General features: G+C 40.5%; 1 pseudogene; it reads right to left on the bottom strand.

Annotated features, from left to right (window-relative positions):
• Nucleotides 1–1,310: 1,310 nt before the first annotated feature.
• LOC134373490 (large ribosomal subunit protein eL29-like) lies at nt 1,311–1,958 on the bottom strand (annotated as a pseudogene).
• Nucleotides 1,959–8,541: the final 6,583 nt, after the last annotated feature.

Here is an 8,541-nt window from a genome sequence, read left to right as displayed (position 1 = left end):
CTTTTTCCTCCCTTTCTGGAATACCCATGATTCGGATATTTGAACGCTTAAGGTTGTCTGTTGTCTCTCTTAGATTTTCTTCAATTTTTTAAATTCTTTTTTCTTTTTTCTGGTCTGCCTGTGTTAATTCAAACAGCCTGTCTTCAAGGCCAGAAAATCTCTTTTCTGCTTGTTCAAGTCTGCTGGATAAATTCTCTGTTGTGTTTTTTATTTCATTGAATGAATCCTTCAGATCCACAAGCTCAGCTACATTCTTTTTAAGGCATTGATTTCTTTGTACATTTCTTCTTTCAGATCCATTATATTTTTTCTCATTTCACTGTGTTGTCTAACTGAGTTTTCTTGTATCTCATTTAGTTTCCTTAGAATCATTTACTCTAAATTCCTTGTCTGTCATTTCAAAGGCTTCCTGTTCTATAGGATCTAGTGCTTGAGAGTTATTATTTTCCTTTGGTGGAGATGTACTTTCTTGATTTTTCATATTTCTGGTTTCCTTTGGTGTTTTGTTATTGTGGCAGGGCGTATCACAGTTGATTTGTTTTGCCCTGATGTCTGGCTTGGATCCTGAAGGGACTGCCACTTCTGGTCAGCAGGAACTAGCCTGGGCTGGAGTTTCCACTGCACCTGCCTGTTCTGTGACAGCTGGCTCGGGGTGTGGGGCCCCTGAGGCTCTCCAGTCTCTCTCAGGGGTAGGGATTGGCCTGGGCCAGAGGTTCCAACCCAACTGCCTTCTCTGGCATCGCTGGCTTGGGGTGAGAGGGCCCTGAGGCTCTTAAGTCTCTCCTGGTGACAGGGATTGGCCTGGGTGGGAAGTCCCACCCCACCTGCCTTCTCTGGCATGGCTGGCTCCTAGAATTTATTTCATACATAGGTTGGACCTTCTCAATTTTAGAGACCATCTCTTTTAATCTCTCTTTCATATTTTACATCTCTTTATTGTATCTAAGTCACAATCTGTGTAAATTCCTAAGATCTATATACCTGCTCACTAATTTTTGTGTTCAGCAGTATTTGTCCTTTTGTGTAACCTGTCGAATTTTAATTTCAATTATTATATTATTGTTTTTAGATGTCTATGTGGCTATTTTCCAAAACTACATAATTTTTCTTCTTATTATCTTATTATTTTCCTATAGTTTCTATTTCTTCTATCTCTTTAATAGTTTTAAAAATACTTTTTTTATTCTCAAAGTATTCTCACCAACAGTATCGTCAGTATTTTTGATAATAGCCATTCTAGTAGGTGTCTAGTGGTATTTCACTGATATTTTAATTTGCATTTTCCTAATGGCTAATGATGTTGATTATTTTTTTTTTTTTCCTGCCTCATGTTTATTCGTACAAACACAGGACACCGGCCCCATGCAGACAACAGCCCAGGGGTCACACCAGTCCTTCTGACCTCACGTTGGCAGACAGAGGCCTCTACTCTGGAGACTTCGTGGGGGCCTGGGCACCTTTTGGAGGCTGAGCTGGAGCTGCAGCTGAAGCTTGCGCCGGACCTGCAGCTGAAGCTGCATCCTGGGCCTTGGTTTGAGCCTTGGCCTTGGCCTTTGGCCGGCAGAGCCTGAGACCCTTGGCAATGCGGGCACGAGCACGCTTCCCAAGCTTGGGGTGGGCAATGTAGGCAAGTTGATCAAGCTTGCGGCTGGCGCCCTTTGGGATCTTGGACTTGACCTCCTTGGGCTTTACAAGGGTCTTGATAGCCTCAGCACGTGCACTCATGGCCTTGGCGTTGTTGGCCTGCATTTTCTTCAGACCCTTCTTGTTGTGCTTCTTGGCAAAGTGCATGTTCCTCAGGAACTTGGGGTCTACCCCCTTAAGAGATTCATATCTTTGTGATCAAGGTTTCTTAATGCCATTTCTGTGCCATTTCCGGGATTGGTTGTGTGTGGTGTGGTTCTTGGACTTGGCCATGTCTACACAGTAACCCGCGGCTGGCGAAGCACCTGAGACCGGAAGAGCGATGTTGATTATTTTTTAAGGTACTAATTAGCCATTCATATGTTTTCTTTGGTGAAATGTCTATTAAAATCTTTTGCCCATTTTTAAAGTGGGTTTTTTGTTTTCTTATTGAGTTGTAAGTGTTCTTTATATATTTTCTAGATATGAGTTCTTTATCAGATATGTAATTTGCAAATATTTTTTCCCAGTCTGTGACTTGACTCTTCATTTTCCTAATGAAGTATTTTGAAGTGTAAAAGTTTAAAATTTTTTATTAGGTCCAATTTATCAATTTTCACATTTATAGATCATACTGTTGGTGTCATAGCTAAGAAATTTTCTAAATCTTCCAGAAGTTTTATCATTTTAGCACTTACATTTAGATCTATAGCCCATTTTGAATTAATTTTTGTGTATAGTGTGAAGTAATGGTGTAAGTTTATTTTTTAAAAATGTGGATATCCTATTGTTTCAGCACCATTTGTTGAAAAGACTATCCTTTCTCCATTAAATTGCTTTGGCACCTGTATTGAAAACCAGTTGACCATAAATGTAAAGGTGTATTTCTGGAATCTCAATTCTGTTCCATTGAACTATAAGTCTGTCTGTCTTTATGCCAGTACTGCACTGTTTTGATAACTGTAGTTTTATAGTAAGTTTTAAAATCAGATAGTAAAATCTTTCAATTATATTCTTCTTTTTTAGTATATGTGCTGCCGAAGCAAGCACTATATTCTTCTTTTTTGAAACTGTTTAGGCTATTCCAGGTTCTTTGCATTTCCATATTAATTTTAGAATCAGATTGTCACTTTCTGTAAAAAGCCAACTAGGATTTTGATTGGGAATCTTGTAAATATTGTTTGGAAAGTATCATCATCTTAACAATATTTTGTCTTCCAACTCATAACAATATTGAGTCTTTGATTTCTCCATTTATTTAGGTTTTCTTAATTTCTCTTAGCAATGTTTTGCAGGTTTCAGTGTATAAATAATCTGTTACTATTTTATTGTTTTTGATACTATTATGGATAGAATTATTTCCTTAATTTCATTTCCAGATTGTTTCTTACTAGTGTTTAGAACTAGTTTTGCCTTATTGAAAGGACTTTGAATTTTATTCTAAGTATGATTTGAAGAAATTGGAGAGTTTTGAGATAGGGTGTGACGTAAACTGATTCACATTTTAAAAGGATTCTGTGGCTTCTCTTGGAGAACAGACTCTAAAGAACAAGATTGGAAGTAGGGATGTGACATACAGGCTATTGTGGTAGTCCATATCAGAGAGGTGAAGAAGAATGACCAAATTCATAATTTTTTTGAAGGTAAAGTTATAGGACTTGATGATGGATTAGATGTAGGATGTGAGAGAAAAGATACATCTTAGGTTTTGCTCTGAGCAACCAGATGATAGTAGAGCTATATACTGAGAAGAGCAAGTTTTGGGAAGTAGTCAAGGGTTGTCTTTTTGACATGTTAACTTTGAGATACTTATTTGATATCATATTAATTAGGCTTAGGTTTGACTGTTTTTAAAACAATAGAAACCCAGTAGTAGCTTAAATGAATACTTTAATTTCTTTCTCATATAAAAGAAATACTGGGTTGAAGTGGCAGATTCATAGTCAAAGACCCAGGATCTTTTTATCCTGGCACTCTGCCATACTTAGCTTCCTGCATCATGGTCCAAATGGTGACTGGAGTACTAGTTATTATGCCTCATTAGACCTCTTTTTTAATTCTATTTTTATTAGACATTCAATATAAAATTTAATAAACTTTCAGGAAAAGTGTGCATTTATAATATTAGTCCTCTTTTAAGAACATTCTCTGGACGCTACATTCACTGATATCCCATTGGCCAAAACCTAGTCACATGGCCACATCTTGCTGAAAAGGGGGTTGGAAATTGTTAGAGGGTGAACAAAACCAATACCATTTTGTGTCCTGCTTGCCATGTTGACTTCTGTTTAACTTCATTCCTTTGTTTCACTGACCAGTTATACCTTAACCTTAGGGCAAGCTGTAAAAGGAACATAGGTTTCAGGGAGTGAATGTTATTACATTGTGGCATCAGTGGTCTGAGCACTAACATCACAAGACTACCTACCTTGTGAATCACAAGACATCTGGTGAATGGTGTTATCAACTTCTTTTCTTAAGATGTTTTTTAAAGTTATTTTTAGTAACAGGAGCTTTTGCTAATCAAACATTTCTAGCCTGAAGAGAGTTAGAGCTCTCATCTGCTGACATATGATTCTTCACTGCATCTATCTTTCCTATGTGTAAGTCACCCCCATTAATAAAAATATCTTTGTGTAGCTCTGATTGGACCTGTCCACTTCCTTCTTTGGTCTCAAAGTACCTTCTCAATTTGGAGGGCATTGTACTTTAACCCCTTCCTCCTACAGGAATGTTGTCTTAGAGGGAGATGGCTAGGGCAAAAGGTAGAATGGATATTGGGAGGTAATTAACAGCCTATGCTGTGGTCATTCAAATGGAGATACGGAGTAGAGAATTGAATACATGCTGTGGAGACAGATTGAGTCTACACACACATACTTAAAAAAATTTTTATTGAATCATATTTGATTATACATATTTTTGGGGTTCAACATTGACATATGTTAATTAAATCAATATTACTAGCATATATATTGTTAAAAATCATACTTTTTCTTTGTGCCCCTTGTCCAAACTCTCCCCATCCTCCTCTCCCTCCCCCCTCCCACCACTAATAACCCTAGATTTTTTTTCTATCCTTCTGAAAGAGTAGTGGTTATTCTGTTGATTTGTTGCCTAGATAGTCTGTCCAATGCTGAGAGGTGTGATCAGGTCCTCCAATGTTATGTAGAGCAGATGCTTCTTTTGTCACTCTGGAGTGGGCTTTGTGGAGAGAGACATCCTCTTCTTTTCTTTGGTCTCTGCTGGTGACTTTCCTTGGGTCAATGCACTCAGTGGCTGGTGGACCATCTGCATGGTGGTTGTGGCATCTAGCTGCTTTTGTGGTAGCCATGGTTACTGTGGTGGCTGTGGTGGGCCACCCACATGGAGGTGATATTTTTGGCATGCTCCTTGGCGCTGGCAGTGTGCCTGATTGTGGGAGGGGTTCCAGTCCCTGGCTCGATGCCCCAGGACGCTAGGCAGGCCCTGAGGTGCTGGTGGTGTGCCTGGTTATGGGAGGGGGGTCTGGTCCCTGACTTCATACCTCAGGACCCCAGGTGGGGCTGGAACTAATTTTTTGTCCTTTGCTTACTTCTAAAATGGGGGAGCTTCCTGTGGGGATCAGTACTTGAGCTGTGTGGTTGAGCTAAATTGCTGCTTTGCTGCTGATTCCCTAGGGAAGGAGTTCTGTGCAGCTCAGGTTTTAATGGTTGACTTTATAGGTACTTCCAGCTCTCCAGAGACCTGGTGCACCAGGGTTGTGTAGAAAGTCTGATCTGGGCCTGAGTCTTTTCACCAAACTGCACCCCATGCAGTTGTATATTCCTGACCAGTCTCCTCTGAGTGGTCCTTCACTCATTGGGGTGCTGGTCAGCTGTTCTTGCTGTGTCCCAGTGTCCCCCTGGTGGATCCATCTCCCCCAGCACCTGTGCTGCAAATACTTACCATGGGACAGGCCGTGCTCCAGTCCCTTGCAATGACTCACCAGCCTCTGAGTGGCTCCTTTTTTTCGGTTGTTGTGGCTCCTCGCTCCTATGTGGGTCCACAGGAACCCTATTAGTGCTCTTGCTGTCCTGGGGGCCACCAAGGCCCTCTTCTCCCCTGCTGCCTCCAAGCAACTTCATCTGTAGGGCACAGCTGCGGCTTCTGCTGGCTCCTGCTCCATGTGCTGAGCAGTTTCAGCCTTAAAGTGGCTGCGGCATGAAATGATCAAAGTGGTTTTTTCTTTCTCCCATCGTGGCTTCTCTTGCCTTCATGCACTCGGTAGGTCTCTCCTCCTCTTCCCCTGAGCTCTAGTGGCCCCAGCTTGGCTGTTGTTGCTTTTTTATAGTTATAAATTGTTTGATTTTTGGGAGAGAGTGATGCTGGGGATGGTCTATTCTGCCATTTTGACTGGAAGCTCTCTGGAGATGTATATATATATATATATATGTATATATATATATATATATATATATATACATATATATATATTTTAGTCTTTTTCGTGACCGGCACTCAGCTAGTGAGTGCACCGGCCATTCCTATATAGGATCCGAACCCACGGCGGGAGTGTCACCGCGCTCCCAGCACCACACTCTCCCGAGTGCGCCATGGGCTCGGCCCAAGGAGACGTATATTTTTGAGTCATCAGTATATACGTGGTTTTTAAAGCCATGAGGCCTAGATGAGCTCACCTACAGAGTTAGTGGTAGATAGAGAATCAAAAAGGTGTGAGAACTGAGCACTGAAGCTCTTGTTTCACATTATCTGCCTTCCTATTCAGGTGGTGGTCTTCCCTGAGAAGCCCATACACTGAGGCATCCTACTGTGAATATATGGTCATGGATTATTTTCTGGTGCTCTACATATTGCCACAGCTAAGGAACTTTTATTCCTATGGCATGAGGAGAAATATCTCTTGGTAATACTTTCACTGTGTTGAATATTTTCAGAATATTGGGTGTCTTAATCAAGGTTCTAATTCTTTTAAAAAAAATTTGGTGGATTTATTGAGGAGTCTCAATTAGCAAAGGTAAAATCATTGTATGTCTTTTCAGGCCGCCATAACAGAATACTACAGACTGAGTGGCTTACACAATGGAAAATTTATTTTCTCACAGTTCTGGAGGTTAGAAGCTCAAGATCAAGGTGCTAGCAGGATTGGTTTCTGGTGAGACCTCTCTTGTTGGCTTGCAGATGGCTGCCTTATTGCTGTGCCCTCAGTATAGCCTTTCCTCTGTGTGCATGTGGAGAAAGAGAGAGCTTTGGTGTGTCTTCCTTTTCTTGTAAAGATAGCAGTCCTATTGGAGTGGGGCTCTACTCTTATGACCTCATTTAATCTTAATTATCTACATAAAGGCCCTATCTCCAAATACAGTCAGTTTGCAGGTTAGGGCTTCAATATGTAAAATTGGGGGACAGAATTCAGTCCATAACTGTCATGAAACAGTTTGTTCTTTTCCAAATAACTATTTCCCAATTGGGCTACATAAAACCCTTCTAATAGACCACAGATTCTATAAAAATATCTCATCCAGTCTATATATTTCCAGTCACTTTGAGTCCTCAAATTTGGCATAAAACTCAGTCTTGTTACGTTTATTTTGCATTTTTTTTAAGTAGTAGACTTATTTTTATAGCAGTTTCAGGTTTACAGAAAAATTGAGTGGAAAGTACAAACAGTTCACATACTACTCCCTCCCCCACCAAACACAGTTTCTTCTATTAACATCTTACATTAGTGTGGTACATTTGTTGCAATTATGAACCATTATTGATACATTATTATTAATAAAATTTACATTAGGGTTCTCTCTTGTACCATTCCATGGGATTTGCTAAATGCATAATGTCATGTATCATCATTACAGTATCATATGGAATAATTTCACTGTCCTAAAGACCCTGTGTGCTCCACCTATACATCTGTTTTTCCCTTCCTCCTTCCTTGAAGCTAGTAACTATTGATCTTTTTTTCCCTCATTACTTCAAATTCCTGCTGTTCTATTTTTATTTTATTTTAATTTTTTATTAGCATATTCATTGTTACAAACCATACTTATTCTTATGCCCCTTATCCAATCTTCCTGCTTCTCCCCCACCAATAACCATAGATTTGTTCTCTCCATCTGATAGATTAACTGTTCCTCTGTTGATTTGTTGCCAAGATGATCTGTCCACAGTACTGAGACAGGTGTGATAAGGTCTTCCCCTATTATCGTAAAGCAGAGCTTCTTCTATTACTCTGGAGTGTGCTTTGCAGAGAGAGAGAACCTCTTCTTCTTCTTCTTTTTTTTTTTTTTTTTTGGTCTCTGCTGGTGCCTTTCCTTGAGTCAATGCAGTCAAGAGTCTGGTGTGCAATCTGCACAGAGACTGTGACAGCAGCTACTATAGAGACTAGCTGCTTTTGAGGCAGACATGGCAATTGTGGTGGCTATGGTGGGCTGCCCATGTGGAAATCGTGGTTTTGGTGTGCTCTTTACCTGGTGGTAGCTGGGTTTGGCTTCCTCCATTTCCATGCCTCATGATCCTGGTGGGGCCTGGGGCAGTAGCAGAAGCTTGCCTAGTTGCAGCTGGGTTCCGCTTCCCCTGGTTCCATGCCTCAGTCCCCTGGCGGGGACCTGGGGTGATGGTGGCAGTGTGCTTAGTTGCGACTGGGTTCAGTTTCCCTTGGTTAGTTTAAAATGCTCTTCAGTTTAACACTTTGATCTCAAGCTCAATTCTGAGTCTTTTCCTCTTGAAAGTTAAGCCTGTTTGTAGCTCTAGTCTCTATGAATTTAGAATGAAGGGTGAGAGTGAGCTGCTTTTGCTCCAAATAACTCTCCCTCTTCATTCTCCTAGAAGTGAATACCTTCTAGGAAAGGCAGAGAATAGAAGAAGTCTCCATTAAGCAATGGTATTGTAGCCCTTTATCTGGGTTGTCTTTGCTCTTCTGGACAAAGCTGACTAGTTTTA

The sequence above is a fragment of the Cynocephalus volans genome, chromosome 3 (genome assembly GCF_027409185.1).
Source record: "Cynocephalus volans isolate mCynVol1 chromosome 3, mCynVol1.pri, whole genome shotgun sequence".
NCBI lineage: Eukaryota > Metazoa > Chordata > Mammalia > Dermoptera > Cynocephalidae > Cynocephalus > Cynocephalus volans.
This window is presented reverse-complemented; position numbering and strand designations above follow the sequence as displayed.